Source organism: Balaenoptera borealis, assembly GCF_965194805.1.
Source record: "Balaenoptera borealis genome assembly, chromosome: 18".
In the NCBI taxonomy this organism is placed as follows: Eukaryota; Metazoa; Chordata; class Mammalia; order Artiodactyla; family Balaenopteridae; genus Balaenoptera; species Balaenoptera borealis.
The window spans coordinates 31206804-31225804 of NC_138877.1; positions in this window are offsets into that span (position 1 = coordinate 31206804).

The following is a 19001-nucleotide window of genomic DNA, read 5'->3' on the forward strand; positions in this document are numbered from 1 at the left end:
GTTTTTTTTGTCTTTTTTGTTGTCAACTTGTAACAGTTCTTTGTTAGAACTCTTACAATTTCTGGGTGCTAAACACTTAACAAATATATGATTTGGAAATACTGTCTCCCATTCTGGAGTTTGTGTTTTCACATTCTTGATAACATCCTTTGATGCATAAAAATTTTTAATTTTTATAGAGTCCAATTTTGTTTTCATGTCAAATCATAAAATTCATTGCCAGATCTGATGTTATGAGGATTTATCCCATGTTTTCTTCTGAGTTTCATAGTTTTAGCATTTATATTTAGGTCATTAATCCATTTAGAGGTTTTTTTGTTTTTGGTTTTGGTTTTTTTTGTTTTGCATATGAATATAGGTAGGTGTTCCACTTTTTTTCTTTTGCATGCTGTTATCAAATTGTCTTAGAATATTTGTTGAGAGAATATTTTTTCCCTATTGGCTAGTTTGGAAACCATTGTTGAAAATCTATTGGTCACAAATATTTGGGTTAATCTGGACCCTTTATTCTATTCTTTTTGTTCATATGTCTATGCCTTACGCCAGTACTTTATGTTAGTACCAGACCATGTTGATTACTTAACCTTGTAGCAAGTTTTGAAATCAGGAAGTGTGGATGCTCTCACTTTGTTTTCCTTTTTAAATATAATTGTAGTTATCTGAGATCCCTTGGAGGTTCATATAAGTTTTAGGATCCTGTTTTGCCTTTCTAAAAAAAATAAAATTTTTATAGTGATTTCATTGGATCTGTAGACTGCTTTGGGGAATATTGACACCTTAGTACTCTAAGTCTTCCAATACATAAACATGGGATACCTTTCCATTTATTTAGGTGTTCTTTATTTATTTCAACAATGTTTTGTAGTATTCAATGGCAGGACTTTCCTCCTTATTTAAATTTATTCTTAAGAATTTTATTCCTTTAGATGGTACTGTCAATAAAATGTTTTCCTAATTTCCTTTTCAGATTGTTCATTGGTATGAAACACAAGTGATTTTTGTACACTGATCTTGTACCCTGAAGCTTTGCTGAATTTGCTTATTAGCTCTGGTAGGTTATTATTATTTTTTTTTTCTTGCTTAATTTCTCTGCCTAGGACTTTTGGAACAATGAATAACAGTCATGAAAGCAGTCATTCTTGTCTTGTGTCAGATCACAAGGGGAAAGTTTTAGTCTTCCACCATTAAAAATAATGTCGGCAGTGGGATTTTCATATGTGCCCTTTATAATATTAAGGAAGTCTCCTTCTATTACTAGTTTGCTGAGTGTTTTATGAAAAAGTGTTGATATTTTTCAAATTACTTTTCAGCATATATTGTGATGATCATGTTCCCACCACCCCCCACCCTTTATTCTCTTAATGTGGTTATTTTAATTGATCTTCTCGTTATGAAGCAACCTTGCATTTCTGAGATAAATCTCACTTTATCTTGTATAGATAGCCCTTCTAATGTGCTGTCAGTTTCAGTTTGCTCTTTGTTTTTGTTCGTTTTTTAAATTTTTGTGTCTATATTCATAAAAAGTATTGACCTGTACTTTTCTTTATTTCTGGTATTTTTTTTTCTGGCTTTGCTGTCAAGATAATGCTGGCTTCACAGAATGTGTTAAGAAGTGTTCTTTTTTATATTTTTTGGACTAGTTTGAGTGTGACTAATTATTCCTTAAATATTTGGTAGAATTCAAGAATGAATTGGTCCTGGATTTTTCTTTATTGGTAGTTTTCTAAATTACTGATTTAATCTCTTTACTTCTTATAGGCCTGTTGAGATTTTCTATTTCTTCTTGGTCAGTTTTGGTAATTTATGTGTTTCTAGGAATTTTTCCATTTCATCTAGATTACCTAATTTGCTGTTGTACAGTTGTGAATACTATTCTTTTATAATCCTTTTAATTTCTCTAATGTTAGTAGTTTTTTCCTCACTTTCATTTCTGATTTTATTTTCATGTATTCTCTTTGTCTCTTAGATAGCCTACCTAAAGTTTTATCATATTGGTTGATTTTTTTCCCAAGAATCATCCTTTGGTGTCATTGGTACTGTTTTCCTATTCTTCATTTCCTTTATATCTATTCTAATGTTTATTATTTCCTTCCTTGTACTTGTCTAGGTTTAGGTTCCCCTCTATTCTTTGAAAAGGAAAGGTTTAGCTTACTAATTTGGCATCATTATTCTACCTTAATATGGGCATTTACAGCTATACATTTCCATCTAAGCATTGCATTCAGCTGCTTCTAATAAGCTTTAGTATTTTTTGTTTGTTTGTTTTATTTCATCTTGATATATGTTCTATGTTTTTCTTCTAATTTACTTCTTGCCACAGTGGTTATTTACAAGTATGTTGTTTAATTTCATGTTACATGTGAATTTACCAAATTTTCTTCTATTATTGATTTCTAATTTGATTACATTGTTGTCAGAGAAGATACTTTGTATGATTTAAAATCTTTAAATTTGTTGAGGCTTGATTTGTGGCAAATCATATGGTTTGTCCTGGAGAATGTCCACTTGTAATTGAGAAGAATGTGTTGTATGCTGTTTGTGAAGCAGTCGGTAGATGTCCATTAAGTTATGTGATTTGTAGTGTTGTTCAAGTCTTCTCTTCCTGTGTTGATCTGCAGCCTAGGTATTTTGACCTATACTGAAAATGAGATGGTTAAGACTCCAACTATTACTGTTGAATAGCCTATTCTATTTTTCAATGTTGTCAGTTTTTGCTTCATGTTTTGGCTCTGTTATTAGATGCACTTTTATAAATAATTTTTGTATCTTCTTGATGAATTGGCCCTCTTATAGTTTTAAAATTCCTTTATTTCTAGTAGTATTTTCTTACTTTAAAGTTTATGTTTTCTGATAATAGTGTGGCCACACCGGTTCTTTTTTGGTGATAAATTACGGATGTATATTTTAATTTTGAGAGAATGAACAAGACATTAAAATAAAATAAAAATAATGCTGGGAAATATAGGAATACTATACAGTAAACACATGGAAAAACATAAATAATACATTAATTAATATGCTGGCAGGAAAGGAGGGACATAGAAAGAAAAAAATACTATATGTGACAAATAGAGAATAACTTGCAAAATGGTATAAATAACCCAGTCATACCAATAATTAAATTGAATATAAATTGAATTTGTATTCCAATTAGTTTGTAATCCAATAAATGGCAAAAACTGTCAGAATGGATGAAAAGAAAAACTCAACTTTCTTCCATTAACAAGAGATTCACTTTAAACACAAAGACCCAGACCAATTGAAAATAAAAGAGTTGAAAAATACATACAATATAAGCATGATAAAGTTAGGGTGTGTTTCTATATCAGACAAAATGGAGTTCAGGACAATGTTGAGATAAAGTGAAATTTCTTGATAAGATATTTGGTCATCAAGAAATCATAACAGTCACAAATATTTGGACCCCTAATAAGAGAGTTTAAAAATGACTGAAGCCAAAACTGACAGAATTAAAAGGCAAAACAAACATGTCCATAGTACCCCACTTCCATTACTTGATAATATAACTAAATCAAAAAACATAATCTAAATAATTATGTTAACTACCTTGACCTAATGACTTATATATTACACCCATGAAATAATTATAGAATGCATTCTTTTTGAATGCATGTGGTCTTGAAAGAATATACAACATGATAGACCACATAAAGAACTATTAAAAAGATCTAAAAAAATACAAACATTTGAAACCACACACAGTTATTTGTCTAATCACAATATATTAAATTGGCAAACAATTGCACCAGCAATCTAGAAGGAGTTCCACTTATCTGGCATTTAACCAACATATTTCTAAATATCTCACAGGTAAAGGAAAATCACTCAGGAAGTGTCAAAAATGTATAATTGAATGCTACTGATAATACAATGTATCAAAATGTGTGATATGCGACTAACATGCTACTTAAAAGAAAATTTGCATCTTTGAATTCTTATATAACAAGGAAATATAAATAATAAATATTCAATTCCACCTTTAAGAAGCTTATCTATTAAGGAAACAACTCCATTTGCAATATCATCAAAAAGAATAAATACTTAGGAATAAACTTAACCAGGAAGTGAAAAATTTATATACTGAAAAATACAAAATATTGACAGAAGAAATTAAAGCAAACACAAATAAATTTAAAGACACTCAGTGTCCATAGGTTGGAAAAATTAACAATGTTAAAATTTCCATACTTCCTGAAGTGATCTACAGAGTCAATGCAATCCTTATCAAAATCTCAGTGGCATTTTTTTATAGAAATAGAAAAAATCTTAAAATTCATATGGAATCAGAAAAGATTCCAAATAGCCAAAGTAAATTTTAGAAAAAAGAACAAATTTGGAGTCATCACATTTTGTGATTTTAAATTATATTACTAAGCTAAAATAATTGAAACAGTAAAGCACTGGCATTAAAACAGATATGCAGGTCAGTGGAAGAGAATAGAGAGCCCAAAAACAAACCCACATATATATAGTCAAATAATTTTTGACAAGGGTGCCAACAAAGCAAAATAGACATGGGATAGTCTCTTCAAAAGCTGGTGCTGAGAAAACTGGATACCCACATACAAAAAAATGAAATTTGATTCTTATCTTACACCATACACAAGTCAACTCAAAATGAATTAAAGACATAAATGTAAGCTGTAAATTAAAACTCCTAGAAGAAAACATAGATAAAAAGCTTCATGGTATTGGTATTGGCAATGATTTGTTGAGTATGACACCAAAAGCACAAACAATCAAAATAAAAATAGACAAGTAAGACTGTGTCAAACCCAAAACTTCTTCCCAGCAAAGGAAACAATCAGTAAAGTGAAAAGGCAACCTGAAGAATGGAGGCAAACATTTGCAAACCAGATGTCTTATAAAGCATTATTATCCAAATTATATAAAGGACTCATACAGTTCCATGGCCAAAAACAACATGATTTTTTTTAAAGTGCAAAGAAACTGAAAATATTGTTCTTCAAGAAGGACTAAAAAAGGCTAACTGGTCTATGTAAAGGTACTTACTATCATTAAACTTTGGGAAATGTAAATCAAAACCATCACCAGATATCATCTTATAGTTGGATGGTTACTATCAAAACTTCAAAGGGTAACAAGTGTTGGCAAGGATGTAAAGAAACAAATCCCTTACACTGTTTGTGGGAAATTAAATTAGTGAAGCCACTATTGTAGGCAGTATGGAGTTTCCTCAGAAAAACTAAAAATAAAACTACCAGATGATCCAGCAATCCTACTTTTGCTTATATATCTAAAGGAATTGAAATCAGGATCTCAAAGAAATATTTACACTCTCATGTTCATTGCAGTATTGTTTAGAATAGTCAAGACAAAGAAACAACATAAGTATCCATTGATGAGTGAATGAATAAAGAAAATGTATCATATACATACAATGGAATAGTATTCATCCTTAAAAAAGAAGGATATACTGCCATTCACGAGGACATAGATCAAACTGGAAGATATTATACTAGGAGTATAGGACATTAAGCTAGACACAGAAAGATAAATACTCCAATACACCATTTATGTGATGAATCTAGGCTTGTCAAACTCATAGAAGCAAAGAGTGGAATGGTGGTTGACAACTGAGGGGAAGATGGGGAGATATTAGTCAAAGAGTACACATTTTCAGTTACAGAAGATGAATAAAACCTAGTGATCCTCTGTACAGCACAGTACTTATAATTAATGATATTGTATTATATACTTAAAAATTTGTGAAGTAGGTAGATCTTATGTTAAGTGTTCTTATGACAAAATAACCACAATGATAATAATAAAGAAAAGGGCAGGAGGAAACTTTTGGAAGTGATGGATAGGATTATTGTATAGATTTTGGTAATGGCTTCACAGGTATATACTTATCTCCAAGTTCATCAAGTTTTATACATTAATTATGTATCTTCTTGTTTAATTAACCCCTATATATATACATGTCAATTATATATATATATATATACACACACATGTGTATGTATATATATATATATATATGTGTGTGTGTGTGTATATATATATATATATATATATGCTGATATAAGTGAGCCTCAAGTTAAACACACAAAACAAAACTGTATGGTAGATGCATAAAAAATAATGAGATTGGAATCTAAACGTAACACTAAAGAAAATCATCAAAACACAAGAGAACAACAGAAGAAAAGAAACCAAGATGAACTAGAAAAGAGCCAGAAAACAATCAACAAGATGGTAAAAATACATACCTCTCCATAATTACTTTAAATGTAAATGCACTAAATTCTCCATTTAAAAGACATAGAGTGGCCAAATGAATAGAAAAACAATACCCATCTATATGCTGCCTACAAGAGAGTTGTTTCAGATGTAAGGAAACACAGACTGAAAATGAAAGAATGGAAAAAGATGTTTCATTCAAACAGACACCAAAAGAAAGCTGGGTAGCTATACTTATATCAGACAAAATATACTTTGAAACAAAGATGATAATAAAAGACAAAGATGGGCACCACATAACGTTAAAGAGATCAATTCAACAAGCAGATATAACATTTGTAAATACTTATCTACTCAACAGAGAAGCACCTAAATACATAAAGCCAATGTTAACAGATCTAAAGGGAAAATTTGACAGCAATGCAGTAGTAGTATGAGACTTTAAAAAGTATCTTTCATTATGGCCCAATAAGGTGAATGATTTATAGCCCCCTCTGACTTTAGGTCAAATCTGTTGAACAACATGGTTAACAGATTAAAACATTACAAAACCACTAAGTGAGATCATAGTACAGTTGACTTTTGAAAAACACAAGTTTACTTCATGGTTCTACTTATACATATATTTTTTTCAATAAATATATTGGATATTAAATAAATCTGTGACAGTTTGAAAAAAACTTGAAGATGAACCATGTGGTCTAGAAATATTAAAAAATTAAGAAAAAGGTATGTCATGAATGCATAAAATATATGTAGATACTAGTCTATTTTTATAATTTATTAGTATAAAATATACACAAAACTATTGTTATCAAAAGTTAAAATTTATCAAACTTACACACACTTACAGACTGTACATGGTGCCATTTGCAATCTAAAAAATGTAAGCAAACATAAAGAGGTGGTATTAAATCATAACTGCATAAAATTAACTATAGTACACACTACTACTGTAATAATCTCATAGCCACCTCCTGTTGCTATTGTGGTAAGATCAAGTGTTGGGAGTATCTGCTTAAGCCACATGTGATGCTAATTATCTCTGCGTTAGGAGTTTGTCCCTCCGGTAAATTGCATATTGGAGTGATCGCTCCCTGTTCTCTTGTATTTTTCATTGCTTTTAGTGCAATAGCATAAACCTTGAATAACACCATGGGACACACGTGAATTGCCACTAGTAATGTTGGAAGTACTCCCAAGAAGCAGAGAAAAGTCACGACATTACAAGAAAAAGTTTGATTGCTTGATATGTACCATAGATTGGGGTCTGCAGCTGCAGTTGCCCACAATTTCAAGATAAATGAATCCACCATAATGACCATTATTAAAAAAAGGAAAAGGAAATTTGTGGAGCCTTCACTGCAGCTATGCCAGCAGACAAATAAACCTTGTGATTTTTCCAAAATATTTTTGTCTTGTGTTGAAAATGCAACTTTTATGTGGGTGAAGAAGGATTGCTGTAAGAAAGTCATACCTCTAGAGACTAGTATGATTTAAGAAAAAGCAAAATCTTTATATGACCACTTAAAAAAAAAAAAGTAAGGTGAAGGATATAAAGGTGGAGGATTTAATACCCGCAAAGGATGGTTTGATAATTTATTTTTAACATCTTTATTGGGGTATAATTGCTTTACAATGATGTGTTAGTTTCTGCTTTATAACAAAGTGAATCAGCTATACACATACATATATTCCCATATCTCCTCCCTCTTATGTCTCCCTCCCACCCTCCCTATCCCACCCCTGTAGGTGGTCACAAGGCACAGTGCTGATCTCCCTGTGCTATGCAGCTGCTTCCCACTAGCTGTCTATTTTACATTTGGTAGTGTATGTATGTTCATGCCACTCTCTCACTTCGTCCCAGCTTGCTCTTCCCCCTCCCCTTGTCCTCAAGTCCATTCTCTACATCTGCGTCTTTATTCCTGTCCTGCCCCTAGGTTTGATAATTTGAGAAAGAGGTTTGGCATAAAAATGTCAAGGTAATAAGAGAAGCAGGTTTGCCAACCAAGAGTCAGCAGACGAGTTCACAGACACCATTAAAAAAATCATTGAGGAAGAAAGGATATCTACCTGAACAGGTTTTTAATGTAAATGAAAGTGCTCTATTCTGTGGGGGAAAAAATGCCACAAAGGACACTTATTCGTGAAGAAGAGAAGCGAATACCAGGATTTAAGGCAGGAAGGGTTAGGCTACATCTATAATTTTGAGCAAAGGCAGTCCAATTTATGATCAGGATTGCCCTTATCTATAAAGCTGCTAACCCCCAAGACTTGAAGGGAAAAGATAAACACCAGCTGCTGTCTTTTGGTTGTACAACAGGAACGCCTGAACAAGGAGAACACTTTTTCTCAATTGGCTCCATCAATACTTTGTCCCTGAAGTCAGGAAATACCTTGCCTGTAAAGAATTGCCTTTTAAAGTTCTTTTGATATTAGACAATGCCCCTGGACACCCAGAAACCCATGAATTCAAAACTGAAGGCATCAAGGTTGGTCTCCTTGCCCCTAAACACAAGGTTTTTAATTCTGCTTCATGATCAGTGGGTCACAAGGGCCTTTAAGGCCCATTACTCATGATACTCTATGGAAACGACGTCAACACTATGGAAGAAAACCTCCATAGTGAGAATATTATGAATGTCTGGAAGGATTACACCACTGAAGATGCCATTGTCGTAGAAAAAATGGTGAAAGCCATCAAGCTCAAGACAATAAATTCCTGCTGACAAAACTGTGTCCAGATGTGGTACATGACTTCATGGGATTTACTACAGAGCCAATTAAGAAATTATGAAAGAGATTGGGGATATGGCAAAAAAAGGTACAAGGTGAAGGGTTTCAAAATGTGTATCTTGAGTAAATTCAAGAACTAAGAGACACCACACCAGAGGAATTAACAGAAGAAAGGTTGATGGAGATGAGCACTTCCAAACCAGTGCCAAAGAGGAAGAAGACATAGGAGAAGCAGTACCAGAAAGCAAAGTGATATTAGACAATCTGGCAGAAGGATTCCCATTATTCAAGACTGCTTTTGACTTCTTTTATGACATGGACTCTTCTATGATATGGGCACTGCAAGTATGTCAAACAGAAAGTAAGATGTATTTCTGTAAAGTTACATTGAGTACATCTGCCTTTTCTGCCTTCCCTACCACATCCTTCCCCTCTTCCGGCTCTGCCACCTCTGAGACAACAAGACCAACCCCACCTATTCCTCCTCTCCTTAGCCTACACAACTTGAAGATGATTAGGATGAAGACTTTTATGAAGATCCAATTCCACTTAATGAATAGTAAATAACCACCATGCTGTACAGTTAATAAACTAACCTGTTGCGTATGTGTGTCTTTGTGTGAAAATCTAATAACAGTAAGACAAAAAACTGTATGAGACATTTTTGTGCTATCATTATCATCATTATTGTCTAAGTGTTGTGTAGAACATTGTGTGCAAGACTTGTAGTGGATAGCCTATCCTTAGATAGGCTATAGGTAAGTGATATTTAATATAAAATTAATAAAGTGTTAGTTTTCATACTGTTTTATAACTTAGCTTTCAAAGAATTATGTTACTGTACAGTATGTCACTGTAGTAACTGGGAAAACTGTCTATCAGCTTATCATCATAGGTTTTTTTTTTTTTTTTTTAATGTAACAGTGTTTCCAATACTGTATTATGAATATGACTGCAATACTGTATGCCATAAAAATTTTATAATGATTCATTTATTAGTGTATAGGCTGGGCTGCTGTGAAGCAATCATACTGATTACACTAGGCCACCATAAAATAATCACATTGCTGCTTCTTCATTAGCAATGCATAAACAGTTTTACCTGTAAATAAATATAAATTTCTTTTTCACATTATCTTTTCATTTTTAATGGCTAGTGCTAGCAATATGTATAACATCCACAGTGTTCTGTATCATATAAGACATTATTTATATAGGTACTGAGAGACAGATAATTCATCTTGTAAACAGACAAGGTAAACTTATGGTACCAATAAACATCATACAACAGTGGTCCCCAAACTTTTTGGCACCAGGGACCAGTTTCGTGGAAGACAATTTTTCCACGGACGGAGTGAGGAGGGGATGGTTCAAGAAGTAATGTGAGCAATTGGGGGGATGGTTCAGGCAGTCATGTGAGCAATGGGGAGCAGCAGATGAAGCTTTGCTTGCTTACCCACCACTCACCTCCTGCTGTGCAGCCCAGTTCCTATCAGGCTGAGGACGAGTACTGGTCTGCAGCCCGGGGGTTGGGGACCCCTGTTGTACAGGGTTTTAAATGTATTTTCTCTTCCTTATGATTTTCTTAGTAACATTTTATTTTCTCCAGCTCACTTTATTGTAAGAATATAGTATTTAATACATATAAAATAGAAAATATCTATTAATTGACTATATGTTATCAGTAAGGCTTCCAGTCAACAGTAGGCTCTTAATAGTTAAGTTTTAGGGGAGTCAAAACTTACATGTGGATTTTCAACTGTGCAAGGGATTGGCACCCCTAACCCCAGGGCTGTTCAAGAATCAACTGTACTTAATAAAGCATTCTTATCTCAGTTTATTTCACTAATTATCTACCCATATCCATATACAATTTTGAAAATTTAAACCTATCCATTAAAGCCTTCTCTAAGAGATAATAAAGATATAATATCCAAACAAGTAATGACATTTCAGGTTTTAAAAAGACAACTATATGTAGAATATGAGTGTGAATGGGTTCTATATCTAAACTTATCTGGGTAAAAGGCAAATGGAGTGCAATAAAAGTCCTAAGGATTAGTGTTATAGCTTAATACTTAATGCATAGACATTATATTTCTAATATCTGATATACTTTATTTTCGCCTAGGTGAAAGTTATTCACAAAACACTCATAGCATCCGTTTTTTTCTTGTTTGAACAAGATGAACCATTTTTCTTTTATAATTACAGGCAAGAAGAAATTTAGAAATGGTGAATTTGTTTTACCCAAATTAAAAGCAGCTGAAATCATCTCAAAGAGCATTTCCAATTCTGTTTTCTTGGATATTTATATCTATAATTATTAACCGATGTTCCAAAACAGATGATTTCATACGATCAAATTATGCACACATGCACACAGAAAATGCACATGTACTTTTATTAGAACACTTCTGAGTATTTAAAAAGCTAATGTACATTGTATATCTCCAAGTGAGGTTAAGTATGCAATATTCCCCAAACTTATTTCATAAAAATGTTTTTTTATGAAATTCCATGTGAACATTTTATCTGAACAAATATTTGGGAAAGCTGGCTGAATACATTATCTTTACTCCTTTAAAGTATTGAGAATACTTCATTTTAATTCTTCTCATGGTTCAGTATGGATATACATTAAAAAGTATATATATATATATATAAATAAATGAAATATAAATATAATATATATGTGATATAAAATTAAGATAATTTAAAATTTCCATAAATTTTGAACTATCTTAATTGTATTCATTTTGGTGGTTAGGCCAAATGTGCCAAACAAAATACATTGGCAAATTATGTGCACTATTTGCAAAATATACTAAAGTAAATAAAAATATTGAGCAGAAAATGAGCTAGCCATATTTAAACTAAAATTTTCAACATTTATATTATTTTTATAAACAGGACATTCAACAAATATCCTCTTAGTATTTCCACCTAATGTTCTTTTTTTTCTCCTGTTTATGTTGTATTTAGACTTTTTCCATCTGGGCATTTCAAAGGCCATTTTCATCAAGTTTTCAAGGAATAATCAGTATGATTTTCAACAAAGACTCAATATAATTAAATTGGATATTTATGTTTTTACAGTTCAGGTGATACATTTTTTAAGTTTAAAAGAAGAAATGTTCGGACATAAAAAAATTAATTGCTTAAAAATGTGAGTATACAGGTATTTTCAGTTATGTCTTAGTGTTTTAATAACTAACTAAACAAAACTAGAACAAAAATTTTTGACGTAATTTGGAATTTTTTTTTTTTCGTAGAACTAACCAAAATAGCACATGTAATTATAGTGATCCTTTAGGAAGAGAGAAAAACATTCACAAGTTCAGAAAATGGTTTTAGACACATGGGGTTCCATCTGCTACCTGCTCTACTTTTAAAGTGCAAAACCCATATCATGGTAGAGTCAGTAAGCTGTATTCAGAATCTGAAAATCCATCACTACCAGCTCTGCAAAAGTAAATATATTCCTCTATAGAATGGGAATTTTCTTTCCTGACCATCTTTTTCCCCCACTTTCACAATAAAATCTGTTTTAATAGCTTGCCCCAATTTACAAAAAAATCATATTTAAGTTTGTTACTTTGGGGTAAAGCATCAGTATTCCAGGAGGCTCTTGTAAAATACAAATTTACTATCAGAAATGTTCAGTTAACATCCCACCTGTTTCAGACTGTCTAGCACATGTGATTCTGAAAGTTTTGACCTCAGGACCCCTTTACATTCTTAAAACTTATTAAGGACCCCAGGGAACTTTTGCCTCTGTTTGGTTATAGCTACCTATATTTTGGATTCAAAAATTTTAAATAACACGTTTTATAAATATTCACTGATTAACTTGAAAATAGCAATAATAAACCAACTTCTCTGTAACATCAATCCCATATTTTTAATGAAAACACATTTTTTATGCTGGTCTCACCATTTTGATAGTGAAGCTATGGAGTAGGAATGCCTAGAGCACTTGCCTGAGCTTGTACTACTTGTGGGGGCCCCAATGGACAGTTTCCCAGCCAAAACTTATGCTGTGGCTGAACCAACCTTGTAGTGCTTATGATTGCAAGATGCAGCTCAACAACAATCATTAAAGAACTTTGAAAAAACAAGGTATATTACTCATATAAGTCCTGAAGCATGCACAGTACACCTGGGGCCACACATTGAGGTCATGGGGAGAGTGAGAGAGAGTGGACCTGGAGTTCTGCTTTTATGGGTGTAAAGGCTGAGGTGCAAAGTGTTTTGCAGGTTCATCCTTTACTGGCAAATTTAAAACATGAGAGTGAGAATTAAAGCACGGGAGGGGAAAAGTAGGGTCATTCAAGCAGTCAGTTACCTAGGTTAACCAGGGTTTTCTAAAAGGAGAACTTTATGTTTGGGGCAACCAGGCTCTTTATCTAGTTGTGTAGTTGGTAATATATTTATTTCAGATGGATATCTTTAGAATGGATGCCTTGGCAATCAAAACCTTAATGCCAGCTTTAGTTTACAATCAAAAAACCAGTTATCAGGTACTTACACTATAACATGCAAGTGATTCTTGAACAACACGGGTTTGAACTGTGAGGGTGTGCTTTTTGGTGGTTTTTTTGAATGCTACATGCTACATTACTATACAATTGGTGGTTGGTTGAATCCTCAGATGAGGAACTGCAGATACAGAAAGCCAACTGTAAAGTTACACAGAGATTTTTGACTGCTCAGATGGTGGGCACCCCAACCACTGTGTTGTTCATGGGTCAACTGTATCTTCCCAAACAAAAAGAATGGTGTGAAGAGTGTCATTGCTTTACAGTTTTGTAAATTTCTTTAATGCCTGGATTAATAAAAAAAACAACTGGATTGTCACATTAGCTCTGCATTCAAATTATTCTAATAATAGGTCATGTATCTTTTGGAAAACTTCACCAAAAAATCCTAGTCTTGTAAAAATAGTTTTGACTTGATATACACCCTGGAAGTATTTTCTGGTGACTGCTAACCTCCCCTAGACTCTTCCAGAGTCTCTGTCAAGTCAAAACTATGGTCTAGCAGATAGCATTATCCCTAAAAAAACCTCTGGGGTAAATAGAATACGGATGTAAATCCTAGGAGAATAAAACCTGGACAGAAGTGTCTCAAGATGTCAATGAACACCTGGGAAAATGTATTAGAATGGAGATTATGTGAAGCTTCCAAACCAACTTCACTCATTTTACAGATTTTCCCTGAGCTAGCTCTATCAAATACATTGTTAATTATTGAAATAAGATGCTTTCCTTGGCTTTTTATATTTAGCTTCATTTCTTATGTTGAAGTTGAATTACCACACTGAAATTATTGGGATACACTCTTATTAGTCTTTCCTACATTATAATAATATTGGTATTAAAAAAAAAAAAAAAAGCAAAACACTGAGTGCAAAAGATTACCATGTCTTATGGCATGTAATTATTTCCCTTCCAGTCAGTTATGTTCCCTTCTTAAACACTATAACTTAAAGGGTACTGCAAAGGTACTGAGCCCAATCATGTATAATTGTTTTCTTCTTAGTTGAAAATTATCCACTTTTAACTTCAGAGGGTATAAAAGCTGAGATAAAATAACCCAGTCACCGAGATCCAGAAACCATATACTTCAATATTTTTATCAATTTCCTTTATACTTACTTTACTTTCCAGTTCTCTATATGAAAATAAAACATAAATTTATTACATATTTTATCATGATATATGAAGAATATAATATAGACAAAATCTGAATCCTATACTTAAATACAATATATCTATATATTCTACTGTCTCTGGTTCTACTGAAAGTAATTAGTACAGACAATACTCCATATCTTTGAAAGACAAAATCTGAAAACTAGAATAATACTTTAATCATATGTAAAAATATAAATTAGTCACATAAATTCACAAATGTAAACAAAATTATATAACATATTGTGGCTTTAACAAAGGACTTAAAGGGGACTTCCCTGTCAATCCAGTGGTTAAGACTCTGTGCTTCCACTGCAGGGGGCATGGGTTCGATCCCTGGTCAGGGAACTAAAAAATAAAACAAAACAAAAAAAAAAGGAGTTAAATATAATTTTGTGAAATAACTTTGAATCTTATGTTATACACAAGCCATAGAATTTTTCTTAAGAAAGAAAGATGTTTCTAAATGTGATATTGCAGAGTGAAAGAACAAAGAAATAATACAAAGAAGAGTATTTGAGTAGTTTTAGGGTAGGAATTTATGTACAATTTAGATTGTCCTATTAGCACATAAAATGAAATTTCTACGACAAATATAAAATGACTTTCATTTAAAAATGCTAAAATATATATTAAAATGTATAAAATCAGGACAGGTTAGTCTGTCAAGATGATTGACTATTTAATTTAGAATTTCTTGAATGAAAGTAATGACAGAAATTGAAGGAATTGCTAAAGTCAAATATACCTTCGGGTATTCACATTATACAATGGAAACAGGATGTAGGAGACCATGTAGAGGTTGTTCCTGTGTTTCCAAGAGATGATAGAGTCGAACACATTGTGTGTGGACACTGATTGCCCTTTTGTGATAAACGCAACCAGCGTGCTGCTAAGAAAGTTCTAGCGTCTACTCAAATGTGGTCGAGCTATAAAGTCTCTGCGGTTATTAAGGACTGAAAGAGAGACATTTTTCCAATCTACCATATGTCCTTTGTAAAGAAATAAGACTCCGGAGAAAGATGTGTACCTTTGGAAGAGAAAATACAGTTTTACAGGTCTCTTCATTGCCACGTGAAGGTATTTAGTGCAGGTTAGGTGGGCTATTGCAAATTTCTGCAGAATCTGAGGCTGTCATTGGATGACTAATAACAATCAGCCTTTCTTTTCTGCAGCCTTACTGAACCTTATGTAGTAGACCAGGTACATGTCACTTAAACTTTACAATGAGTCAGAGAACATTTGATAAAGACATAAAATTTTGGATTTTGATTCAGAATATGAGGAACTCCTTTACTTTTTGATAAACACCCACCTCAAACTTATTAGAAGTTACTAAACTAAAGGTAAAGCAATATTATTTTAAAAAATTTTGTATGAAAATAGCAAATACTTAAGAAATTGATTTTATTGGTGTCCGACTTTAAATACCAATTTTTACTGGTGTAAGTGTAACTCAGAAGTGTAATCATTCCCATTGTCCCTACATTTAAGACTACAATTTGGAGATACACCATGTTTTGGTATGTGTTATCAAAATTAAATATCCTTCTTTTCCCTCTTAAGCTGGGAAACTTAGAAGAAATGCAGAAATAATACCATCCTTTTAGCGTTCCCATTTGTTCTCCAGTCTTTTATACTTTCCCATATATTTCACATATAGTGTTCTATATTTTTAGCAGCAACAGTGCAGGTAACATATATTTACAACAGGTGTTGATGAATAAAAACAAATTAAAATGTATCAGCTCCTACATTTTGTGGTACAATGGTTCCACTGTTGAGTTGTCCAAGCAGCTATGACAGTTTGCTTTCTACAGTTATTCAACAGCACCAACACTTGGAATCCAAACAACTGTGGGAAGTGTTGCTGCCCCTCAAGCTCTGGAGATGAGAACCACCTCTTCATGTTCTCAGCAATGTATTTGTAAACATACATTTAATAAAAATTCATATTATTTAATTCTCATACTTACACTAGTGAGTTATTTCCATACAAAATGAACCTGCCAAAAGTTAAAAAGCTGATAAAAATAGAGCTGACATATACACTGAGGTCTTTTCACCTGGTATTCTTAAAAAGTTTATTAACCTAATTTTCTTTTTCTTTTATTTTTATTGGATTTATCCCTTGATCATTGTGTAATGTCCTTCTTTGTCTCTTGTTACAGGTTTTTTTTTTAAATTTTATTTAATTTTATTTATTTTTTTATACAGCAGGATCTTATTAGTCATCAATTTTATACACATCAGTGTATACATGTCAATCCCAATCCCCCAATTCATCACACCAACACCACCACCCCCACACTGTTTTCCCCCCTTGGTGTCCGTATGTTTGTTCTCTTCATTTGTGTCTCAATTTCTGCCCTGCAAAACCGGTTCATCTGTACCATTTTTCTAGGTTCCACATATATGAGTTAATATACTATATTTGTTTCTCTCTTTCTGACTTACTTCTTCACTCTGTATGACAGTCTCTAGATCCATCCATGTCTCAACAAATGACCCACTTTCATTCTTTTTTATGGCTGAGTAATATTCCATTGTATATATGTACCACAACTTCTTTATCCATTCATCTGTCGATGGGCATTTAGGTTGCTTCCATGACTTGGTTATTGTAAATAGTGCTGCAATGAACATTGTGGTGCATGTGTCTTTTTGAATTATGGTTTTCTCTGGATATATGCCCAGTAGTGGGATTGCTGGATCATATGGTAATTTTACTTTTAGTTTTTTAAGGAACCTCCATACTGTTCTCCATAGTGGCTGTATCAATTTACATTCCCGCCAACAGTGCAAGAGGGTTCCCTTTTCTCCACACCCTCTCCAGCATTTGTTGTTTGTAGATTTTCTGATGACGCCCGTTCTAAATGGTGTGAGGTGGTACCTCATTATAGTTTTGTTTTGCATTTCTCTAATAATTAGTGATGTTGAGCAGCTTTTCATGTCCTTCTTGGCCAACTGTATGTCTTCTTTAGAGAAAAGTTTATTTACGTCTTCTGCCCATTTTTGGATTGGGTTGTTTGTTTTTTTAATATTGAGCTGCATGAGCTGTTTATATATTTTGGAGATTAATCCTTTGTCCATTGATTCGTTGGCAAATATTTTCTGCCATTCTGAGGGCTGTCTTTTTGTCTTGTTTATGGTTTCCTTTGCTGTGCAAAAACTTTGAAGTTTCATTAGGTCCCATTTGTTTATTTTTGTTTTTATTTCCATTACTCTAGGAGGTGGATCAAAAAAGATCTCACTGTGATTTATGTCAAAGAGTGTTCTCCCTATATTTTCCTCTAAGAGTTTTAGAGTGTCCAGTCTTACATTGAGGTGTCTAATCCATTTTGAGTTTATTTTTGTGTATGGTGTTAGGGAGTGTTCTAATTTCATGCTTTTACATGTAACTGTCCAGTTTTCCCAGCACCACTTATTGAAGAGACTGTCTTTTCTCCATTGTATATCCTTGCCTCCTTTGTCATAGATTAGTTGACCATAGGTGCATGGGTTTATCTCTGGGTTTCTATCTTGTTCCATTGATCCATGTTTCTGATTTTGTGCCAGTACCATATTGTCTTGATTACTGTAGCTTTGTAGTATAACCTGAAGTCAAGGACTCTCATTCCTCCAGCTCCTTTTTTTCCCCTCAAGACTGCTTTGGCTATTCGGGGTCTTTTGTGTCACCACACAAATTTAAAGATTTTTTTGTTCTAGTTCTGTAAAAAATGCAAGTGGTAGTTTGATAGAGATTGCATTAAATCTGTAGATTGCTTTGTGTAGTATAGTCATTTTCAGAATATTGATTCTTCCAATCCAAGAACATGGTATCTCTCTGCATCTGTTTGCATCATCTTTAATTTCTTTCATTAGTGTCTTATAGTTTTCTGCATACACGTCTTTGGTCTTCATAAGTAGGTTTATTCCTAGGTATTTTATTCTTTTTGTTGCAGTGGTAAATGGGAGTGTCTCCTTAATTTCCCTTTCAGATTTTTCATCATTAGTGTATAGGAACGTAAGAGATTTCTGTGCATTAATTTTGTATCCTGCCACTTTACCAAATTCATTGATTAGCTCTAGTAGTTTTCTGGTAGCATATTTAGGATTCTCTTATGTATAGTATCATGTCATCTGCAAAGAGTGAAAATTTTACTTCTTCTTTTCCAATTTGTATTCCTTTTATTTCTTTTTCTTCTCTGATTGCCTTGGCTAGGACTTCGAAAACAATGTTAAATAATAGTGGTGAGAGTGGACATGCTTGTCTTTTCCTTAGAGGAAAAGATTTCAGTTTTTCACATTTGAGAATGATATTTGCTGTGGGTGTGTCATATATTGTCTTTATTATGTTGA